The sequence below is a fragment of the Centruroides sculpturatus genome, unplaced genomic scaffold, assembly GCF_000671375.1.
Source record: "Centruroides sculpturatus isolate CEXI.00-Female unplaced genomic scaffold, Cexi_2.0 scaffold1007, whole genome shotgun sequence".
NCBI lineage: Eukaryota > Metazoa > Arthropoda > Arachnida > Scorpiones > Buthidae > Centruroides > Centruroides sculpturatus.
Window position 1 is genome coordinate 312,656 of NW_019385177.1, and position 10,788 is coordinate 323,443.

The 10,788-nt window shown below is 36.6% G+C and overlaps 1 non-coding gene across 1 annotated transcript; it reads left to right on the top strand.

Annotated features, from left to right (window-relative positions):
• The first annotated feature begins 8,266 nt into the window (after window positions 1-8,266).
• Window positions 8,267-8,339, top strand: Trnaa-cgc. Its single transcript has one exon. It is a non-coding gene; the product is annotated as a tRNA-Ala (tRNA).
• Window positions 8,340-10,788: the final 2,449 nt, after the last annotated feature.

Consider the following 10,788-nt stretch of genomic DNA (forward strand, 5'->3'; position numbering starts at 1 on the left):
TTACTGTAATGTGATTAAAATTTCTGATAGCAGAGTGAGACACTTTCTTTCTTTCTAAACTCCTTTCTATATGAAAAAATTATATGCCACTAGAACAGGAAGTTCAGAATGCAATTGCATTTTTCTACAGTTTCAGCAAATAAATTAGGTTTTAATATGATATGTTCAAGGTTCCTATGAACCTGGAAAGTCAGGAATTTTCATTAGTGTTTGGAAAAAGTCATGGAAAGATGGGAAATTTGTCAAAAATTATCAAAATGTCAGGAATTTACCTCCTTCACTGCCTTGTTGATTTTTTTGCTGACAATATGCTTGACTAAGTGTAGCTGTCTGCATGCTGCAAGAAATAATGTGGTGCAATACAACATATGAAAAGGGGTCAGAATATTTTCAGGATGAAAAATTTCTCTCAAGTATACACAATTTTTCCAAAAAATTTACAAAGTACAAAAAATTATAAATAATTTTGATTCAAATGGTATTATTTATCATTTTCCATTTTAATAATTTTTTTTTGCAGTTTATTACAGGTATTCCTTGATTCTACCTCGTATATAAAAATTACATTAATCAAAATACAGTATCTATGTTAAGTAAAGACAGCTGGTAAAGTCATGTAAATTAAAACTTCTTCCACATGTATAAAAGAATTGCCGCGATTTCACATGTTAATCAAATCCCACATTAAGCAAGGGATACCTGTATTTTATAAAGTTCAGGAAATTTATTAAGGAATAAATTTAATTAATATATACTTTTATACATGAATTATACAGAATTTGTTAATTTATAATAAATAAATAATAGCTGTTTTTCTTTTTTTCAAAGCCACATATATCTATGGTTGTGGATTAATAACAGAATAAACTACTTTAATTTAATAAAACATTTTATTTTTAGTTTTAATAATTTGGCAATTATAAAAAATATATTACTGTTAATTAGAAAAACAACTAACTAAAAAGTTGGAGAAGCAATAGTGTATATGCATAGTAAGTCAAATGCTGTTTTATTTTGTCAATGTGTCATACTGTAAGGGATTTGAAAGTTGGGAATTTTTGTACAAAGTTGGTCAGGGAAAGTCATGGAATTTAAAACAAAAATTTAAGTAGGAACCCTATATGTTACAAATGCTTTGGCCATTTTTCAGTTGGCTATCTTCAGGCATTAGTAAAAATGAATAGAAAAAGAACTTTTGGGTCAGGTGTTTTCCACATGTGAAAACCTAACGACCAGGGTCCAATCTGGAACCGATCAGGTTACAGATTAAGTTAGACGAGCAGGACATGACCAGTGTCCAGTCCGACCATTATACCATTTCTTTGTTATGTATATAAAATGGCGATCTACGATTGGAGTTCTATACACTTTAAGAACCTAACAGTGGTGACAAGGATAAAGGATTAAAAATACGGCAATGGACCTGGAATCAGTGAAATCACTCGTAAAATCATTATTCGCAGAACAAGAGGAGGCCGCATGACGCCGAGAGGAGGCTTTATATGAAGTTATCAAAGAAGTTCGTCTGCACACACATCTTCATCACCTTCATTGTCAACATCATCCTCAGGAACACTCCCTCAGTTACCGGAATTCCAACCTGATGAAGAAGACAACTCAAAATTCGACAAGTCGTTTTGAGTTTGATTTGACTGCGTAGCACCCAAAATGGCTGACCAGGAGAAAGTCGAGTTTCTTATGACTAAACTTTCTGCGTCTGCCTTCAGTGAGTACAATAAGTACTGTATGCCAAAGTGTATTATGGTCTTTGACTACGAGGAAACCACTTCACGACTTCGCCAACTTTTTAGCAAGAAACATTCGATCTTCATGGACCGCTATGACTGTCTACGCATTGCAATTGATGATGGTGAAGACTTCCGCCATTTCACGAACCGAGTGAGAGCGGCCCGACAACAATATAACTTTCGTGCTCAGACAGAAGAACAGTTCTTTTGTCTCGTCGTTCTCACTGGACTTAAGTCGAAAGCCCATGAGTCATTACGTGCTCGAATTCTCTAGAAGCTTAACTCGGATGGAGAAAACGTTACATTCAATGATGTGATGAATGACTGTGAAGAGTTTATAGTGATGCGTTCCGAAAATAAGTTATACGAAGAAACAGAATGTCTGGTTAACATCTGTGCCAAGACCCCACCTAAAGAAGAAAAGACCAAGAAGGCAAATTGTCCACTGAGTACTTCCAAGTGATGTGGTGAGTGGCATTGGTACAAAGACTGTCCACATGTAAGGCACAAATGCCAAAAGTGCAATTGCGTAGGACATTTAGAAAAATTATGTCGATGACCACAGAAGTAAAAGCAAGTGTGCTCTACCAGGGTAGGAATTATCCAAAATTTTGTAAACGCCTGCTGACTGCTAAAAACGAAGATTGAGGTTAATGGACAACCAGTTGACTTCTATCTCGACAGTGGATCTGAAATTAACAGTATTGACGAAACGATGTATGATGCCATCGGACGACCCACACTCCAGCCTTGTACGGAACGAGCCAGATCTTATGACAGAAGTACTCTCTTGCCATCATTCTTAGGGAAGGAACGCACCACCTTCTGTGACAATGATGTCTGCAAAGAAGAACTGTTCTATGTAGCCAAGAAAGGAGCTCTCAACCTCCTCGGAATCGACGCTATGCACCACTTTCAATTCTTCGCTGCTAAGGTCTGTGATATCAACACCTGTCAGAAACCAAACAGTGAGCTTCGAGTCATCGAATCGTTGCAGTGCAACTTTCCAGAAGTTTTCAAGGAAGGACTGGGACTCTGCAAGGTAACAAAAGCTTCGTTAAAGTAGAAGCCAGATGTCACACCTGTCAAACACAAGGCCAGATCAGTTCCCTACGCCTCACGACTGAAAGTGGAAGAGGATCGAGTTCCTCTTCCACTTTCAGTCGTGAGGCGTAGGGAACTGATCTGCTGAACTTAGGAGTCATCAAACCCGTCGACTATGTAGAATGGGCTGCTCCTATCATAGTAATTACAAAACCTAACGGATCGTCACGTCTGTGTGTAGACTACTCAACGGGTCTCAATGGCACTCTCCAGCTCAATTAACACCCATTACCACTTTTGGAAGACATCTTTTCCACACTCAACGGTGGTCAAATATTCTCACAAATAGACTTTTCTGATGTCTATTTGCAAGTGGAACTCGAGTAAACTTCCAAGAAATTCTGCAATATTGCAGAATTTCTTGGAAGTTTACTCGACACACCGTGGATTCTACGAATTCCAACGTCTTTCATTCGGAGTGAAATCAGCTCCAGGCATCTTCCAATCAATCATGGACTCCATGATCTCGGGACTATCGTTCGCCTTTGTATAGCTAGACGATATAGTCATCATTAGTGGCAACGTGGACGATCATCACCGACATCTCCACGAGGTGTTCTGTCGCATCCACAACTATGGGTTCTGAATCTGACTGGAGAAGTGCGCATTCTTCAAGGATTCCATCAAATACTTAGGCTACATCGTCGATAAGGACAGATGCCGCCCGAACTCTTCTAAGGTCGACGCTATCATCAATATGCTGCCGCCGACAGACCTAGCCACATTTCGCTCATTTCTCGGTATGGTAAACTACTACCAAACCTTCGTCCACAACATGCACCAAATTTGCCAACCACTAGACGAATTGCTCCAGAAAGACCGAAATTGGCAGTGGTCGAACAAATGTCAACGGGCCTTCCAGTGCATCAAGGACATTCTCAAGCCAGATTTACTTCTCACACACTATAATCCGACGCTCGATATCATTGTCGCAGCTGATGCGTCAAGTCTAGGGCTTGATGCCATCATCCAACACTGCCTGCCTGATGGATCAATCAAGGCTATTGCTCACTCATCTCGTGCACTCACTCCAGCCGAGAAGAACTATAGTCAAATCGAAAAAGAAGGTCTTGCACTCATCTTTGCTGTTCCCAAGTACCTTAAGATGATTTACGGATGACCTTTCACACTTTTCACGGATCACAAACTTCTCCTTGCCATCTTCGGCAACAAGAAAGGTATTCCGACACACACTGCCAACCGTTTGCAACGCTGGGCAATGACTCTTCTTGGATACAACTTCAAGATCGAATATCGGAAAACTACCGAATTTGAACAAGCTGATGCTTTGTCACGCCTCATCTCTGCTCAACCATTAAGGGATGAAGAATCGCCATCCGAGAAAGTAACACCGCAGCCTCCACGCTGATTTGCCCACACTCGAATCCCAACTGGATGGCTTCAAGTCAACCCTTCTGGAAAAAACTATTATGCGGCATAAACTGCCAATTTGGCCAGTTGTTTTCTTTCTTAAAAGGGGAGGTGTTGGGTCAGGTGTTTCCATGTATGAAAACCTAACGACCGGGGTCCAATCTGGAACTGATCAGGTTACATCTACATGTGGGCACGCAATTTGGGGATGTCTTTTGTTCAGGTCAGTTAGACGAGCAGGACGTGACCAGTGTCCAGTCCAACCATTATACCATTTCTTTGTTATATATAAAACGGTGATCTATGATTAGAGTTCTATACACCGTAAGAACTTAACAAGAACAAAGTTAGAATGCATACAAACCTTCCAAATGAATATAAAAATTTGAGTATTCAAAATGTGTTCCAGACATAATTCAAATAAAACACAAATTAAATTCATTACATATTAAAAATTAATAATTTTAAACTTTAGAAAGTAACAAAATTATACAACACAACATCAGTACATTAATGAATTAATAGATTTTGCCTTAATGTATTCTGTAAATTTAAGGTTATGGTCAGTTTATCTGCATTTCTTGTCATACATTGTGAGTAATCTACAGTTTTCTCCATTATCTTTTAATTTTGCACACTAGTGTAGATGTGGCAATCTTGTGTGATGGCAGGGTAGAGGAAAAACAATTGGAGAAAGTTACTAAATATAAGGGTCTGTAAATTAAGGTTAAATAACTGCAGGGAAAAAGACATTCATAGTGTTCATAGTAGTTCTCCAATTGGAGCACTAGGAACCATTCCATTGGAGTTAGATTATCATGTCAAGAACAGAGCTCAATAGAATGAACATTTGTGTGCTACAGAAGACTATACTACTTGGAACATGTATTGATATATTAAGGGAAAACCTCTAGACATACCAAGTCTCTTGGAGAAACCTAATGAGTCTGTAAATTAAACTTTCCCAACTCAGAGGTCTTTATGGGTCAAAATGACTTGAAATTTGGACATCAGACACTTTAGAACTTCTCTGAAGATTTATTTAAAAAATAGTACGAACAGTTGCCAATAGATGGCTCTGTAACACTGGTGAAATGTGATTTGCAGAAACAATGTGTCTACTAGTGGCATGCCGTCCATGGAAGTTGTGGAAGCACCGCTTCCCTTTATTTTCTAAAATATAAATACATATTGTGCAATTATTTTTGTATTTTAATGTACTTTGAATTAATTAAACTTAATATTTTATTATAACCTCAATATGTATCTTATTACAAATTTCTATACTATATGAAAAAAAATGATAAGATTGCTATTGTATATTCATATATGCATATTCCCAATGGAAGTGCTGTATTGTTGAATACGGGATAGCTTCCATGGAGAAAATATTTGAATGGTGTAAAGTAGTCAGATTATATGCATTTGCTTTACAGAGCACCAACCTCTTGTGGTTTAGCTCATGGATGCTAATGCTGCCAATGATTCTTTCCAGGCCCATCACAACTTCCCTATCATCAAATGTCACTGCACACCACTGGTGTCTACAAATGATAAGTGCAATAAAAGTGGAAAACAAGCACTATTTGTTAGACTATTTGTTAAAAATAAAACTTGAGAATACACTCAAGATTTATTTTTAAAAAATGGTACAAATAGTCTGATCTGAAGTGACTGTTGTCCAAATTTCATGTCGTTATGTTCCATACAGCACCCTGCACAGCCCTCCAAGTTGGAGAGGTTTAATTTCGATAACTCTGTACTTAATAGAATACATTATGCTCATTTACCTGCTCACTATTACTTAACAGTAGAGTGTTTCAAATGCAGTGTTTTTCATTTAATACACTTAGTTTTGTGATGTCAAGTTTACTTTCCACAGTAATTGAGTGACACTTCTTGCATTTATCTCTGTTACTAGATTTACCATTGTTTTGGATGCATTTTTGAAGGACTAATCATAAAAGTTTATAAAATTGGAAACAATAGCAAAAAATGCCATTACTCCAGCATTACCACTTCAATGCTACCTTACCAGTGGCAATGGAATGTCATCAGAATTTGCATGAAAATGAAAAATGACAATATGCAATAGAAATAAATCCATATTTATTATTTATTACTGGCCAAAGACTGACTTCAATGCCATTCCACAACTAGCAAGAGAACTTCATATATGTGCAAATTTTAATTTTAGACATTTGATCAAATTATTTGTAAGTAGGGGATCTCCTGTATTATGGTAGAAATAAGCAAAGAAACAGTCTCAACAGTTTATTTAATAGTCATTATTAATAATAAAAAATTGATGTCATTAGATGTATAATTAAGTGAATAATTTATGATACAAAAGATCTATTGTAGAAAATATTAAGATTTGCATAGAATATATATAAACAACACAATGTAGACATGTCAATATGAATTGAAATTAACCTACTCTAACATAAAGTTAATCAGAAGAAAAATTAATTTGAGTAAACACCAATATTAAATTTTGTATAATTAAAGAAGACAACAGTATAATTTGTCAGTTCCCGATGGACTACAATTATTGATTGACTTTACCATATTTGTTGTACTGTCTATAAATTCCCACTGTTGTTCGTCTGGCTTTCCTTAATCTTGAGAATAGTTAGATAGAAAGACAAGGCCCTGGAAACCTTAGAGGCAGGAGGTCCTGATTAACTATATGAACTTCCAATGCAAACCAGAAGTCACATTATTTCAACTCAAAAAATTTTTCCCTGAATGCAGTTAACAGATGATTAGTATGACTCTATTGTTAAAGGAAAAGTATGATGTACAGGGGCAAGACACTACTAATAATTTGAAGTGGAGAACATATATTTTAAATTAAAAATATAATTATAAATTGAAACCCAGCATTGTGACAATGTCACAATAAATAATTGCNTATAAATTTTATAAAAAATAATCGTGCATCATGTATAATTTCCAATTTTAAAGTGCAGTAGAACCTCAATTATCCGGACTGATTCGGGATGGAGGTAGTCCGGATAAGGAAAAATTCGGATAATCGAAACAAATACTTTAATTTGTCTTTTAATAATAATACAACGCGTTTTCTTTTCGATGACATATCAATAATATTAAAAGTAAATACTGTATTAAAACCGTGATCAAATTTTCAAGAAAAAAACGTTTATATTGAATTTGGACTACTACTGACCAGCGCTAACAGACTACCTATTGTTTAAAAGGCCCTCTGGTGGCGCGAGAAGACGGATTTTATAAAATAAAAAGCAGTCTAAACCAAGGTCTTAGATTATATCTAAGACCTTGAGTCTAAACTGCATGTTTATGAATGAAAATTTGACAAACTATTTATCGTTTTATGACGAGTAAAATTTTTTCGTCGCGTTCGCAGCTTTTAAGTAATGCGTAAACCTTCGGACCGCCAGGCATAGGCGGTGGCCCACGTCGTCCATGCCTTACGCCGCCCTTGGTCATAGAAATGATGTAATTTGAACATAAATTATTTATAAATACGTATGTCAAGTTATATTTTTATTACGACGCAAAATATATTTAAGAGTTTACGGCCACTGTGCCGTGTGAGACGTTGTAGAAACAAAAAAGTTATGCATTTCATCACGTACATAAACAGTATCGTAATTCGCCAAGTGCAAATCAGCAAATTCGTAAAATTTTTGTTTATTTTGAAAATCTGGATAATTGAAAATCCGTATAATAGAGGTCCGGATAATCGAAGTTCTACTGTATATATTTTTGAAATAAACATATAAACCTTAAACAGTTATAGGATTTTAAAATAATTTAAAAATTCTTTCGCCTATTGTTCGTTTTCCGAGCCGCTTTTTGTTCCTATATTAACTTTAACTAAAATGTTACGATAAATTGAAGCATAAACTATCAAAAGTAATTTTGATTCAACTGTAGACGCCGAATTTTATTGCGCCAACAATTTTCGATTCTCGTTTTAAAAGTAATCGTTTATTTTGAATGTTAGTACCTCGGTGAATTCGAATATGGAAGAAATTTCACGTTACTAGGATACTGGGGATGTAGCTCAATCGGTAGAGCGCTCGCTTCGCATGCGAGAGGTACCGAGATCGATGCTCGGCATCTCCATTTGCCACTGTTATTTTTCAAACGTCTGCAAGGAATAAATTTTTTGGCTCCTCAAAAAGTAATTCGTTTTTCCGTTCCATACTTGTAAATGACGCTAACGACGAGTACCGCGACCGGTATGTGTGTATCGGTCTGCGCTTCATTCTATTGCAGTCGGAGTGCAAGAGTCAATTTTATAAACATCCGACGTGTCTCCGTAAACTGCAGTGAAAGTGTTCAGGAAGAACGCTAGAACGGTTAACAGAACGTTTTTCGTTGACACATTCAATTGATTGCAAAGTGCGCTTAGCCTACTTTTTAGTACCAGTAATTTTCTACATTCATTTCTGCGTTGCAAACGCCCAATAGAGTAGGCTAAACTGTTTATAGGATATTTCAGCCACTTAGTTGTCGGGGATGTAGTTCAGATGGTAGAGCGCTTGCTTACTATATGAGAGGTACCGAGATCGATACAGGTTTTAAATCTGATTTCTAAAATCGTCCGCCCATTCTCATTACATCCGGTTTGAATTCGATCACATCATTTGAATAAACGATGTGATCGAATTCTCGAAATACTTTTCAGATTTTTGCTAAAGTTATCAAATAATTCTCTCTGAAATTTAAACAAAAATTCACTCTGTCATATATCTGGCTCAAAAAAATTCCCTTTCGCAACTTTTCGGTTCGCCAAAATGTGTGTCCGAAATTCATATCGTTTCGGAAGCAAGCTACACCGTAAATAGAAAGTCGGTAGCAGAAATATACGTGAGTACCACGTTTCCAGGTATGACGAAGGCGGAGGAAAATTTACAATACGATGGCTACGCCGAGTATCGATCTCGGTACCTCTCACATGCAAAGCGAACGCGTTACCATTTGAACTATGCCCCCGACGTTCATAACGTTTTTACAGCTCGTTTGCATTCTTTCATCATCTGCTGCCAAGTAACGTTTTCACGGCTGCAATCGATTATCTTTGTGTTTTCAGTTGAGCAATGCGGTCTTGGTGTGAAACTTGGAAATTTTCGAATTGTGGTCGCGTTCGAGAAAACGTTCAGCACCATTGTCGCGACGGCAGTGAAATCTGACAAATGGTAACGAGGGAAGATAAATGAAAGTGTATTTGGAATGAGAATATTGTCGACAACGTACGGATCCGGACTTGTTCGAAAAGTCAACATCTACTGCTTTCTGATGTCTGCTTTCAAGAGCAGTGGGTAAGCATCAGACTCACAGGTTTTCGCGCTACTTACTGTTTACAACTGCCGCGCGTCGATGTTTTCGTTTATTTTCTACGACACCAGCCAGTTTCGTGCATGGATATGTTTAGATCGTACATAAAAAATCGAGCAAATGGGCATCTCTACAGATTTGCCGATAACCTCAACCGTAAAAATATTGACTGCGAAAAATTTTCCTAATAAATTGGTCATTGCGTTTTTTTAAACTTCAATGGACGTCCGTTTTATTTCATCAAATTTTCTACAGTTTATGCATTTTATTATTCATAAAGTGATAAAGGTTTTGAGGAGGGGTTGAGTTTCGTTTGACGTCCGAAGAGGGGAAGGAGTTACGGAAACTTGAACAAACTGGGACAATGAGGGTAGGGGGAGTAAAAATTTCAAAACAAAAATAACAAAACGAGGAGCAAAGACAACAGCAGAGCGAGAGAATGAAGAGGTATTGGAAAGAAAGAAAGAAGAACAAAGGGAAGGGAAGAGGGAAAAGCAAGTCATAATTAGTTGTTTGTACGTGGTCCAAAGATGGCCGGAATCGACACAAGAAGAAGAAGAAGAAAACGAGGAAGTAATTTATAAACAGAGTCAAAATTAAAATAAAATAAAAAAGCATTTCAGATATCCGGTCATCAAGTCGATCATATGTAATTAATAAGGATAGTTGGCAACAACGAATAAATAAAGGTAGTTGGCAACACTGATTTTACGGTAACCATTTTGTTTATCGATGTTTTGAGTGATAAACATGGAGACTTTATTAGAACAGCAGCGAAGATATCACGAAGAGAGAGAGCGTTTGGTCGACGCTATGGTGAAAGAAATGTTACACAGAAAAAGCACAGTAAGTTCTGCGAACTTCCATTAGTGCATTGATTTGATATTAAGTAAAGAAGAATTGGTTATATATATATATTTTATATCTAAGTAAAATTAGGGTGTAGCTTTAAAAAAAACTTGAAAATTACTGCAAATATTATTACTGTTCTTTAAAAAGAGAAAAATGAGTAAAAGTAAATAGATTTCCAACAAATATTATCTATTTTATTCAAAACAATTGTATTGCCAATGAATGGCTGCATTCAGTAGACTCAACAGTTCTGGAGCTGTTGAGTATTTTTCTGTCGAGTGCCCTCTACGGTAGCGCTCTTTCGGAATGTGTTTGGTGTTTTGATGTCCATTTGGCTGTGTCTTTTGTTTATGCTACCTATCACTACCCGAAACTGACCGAT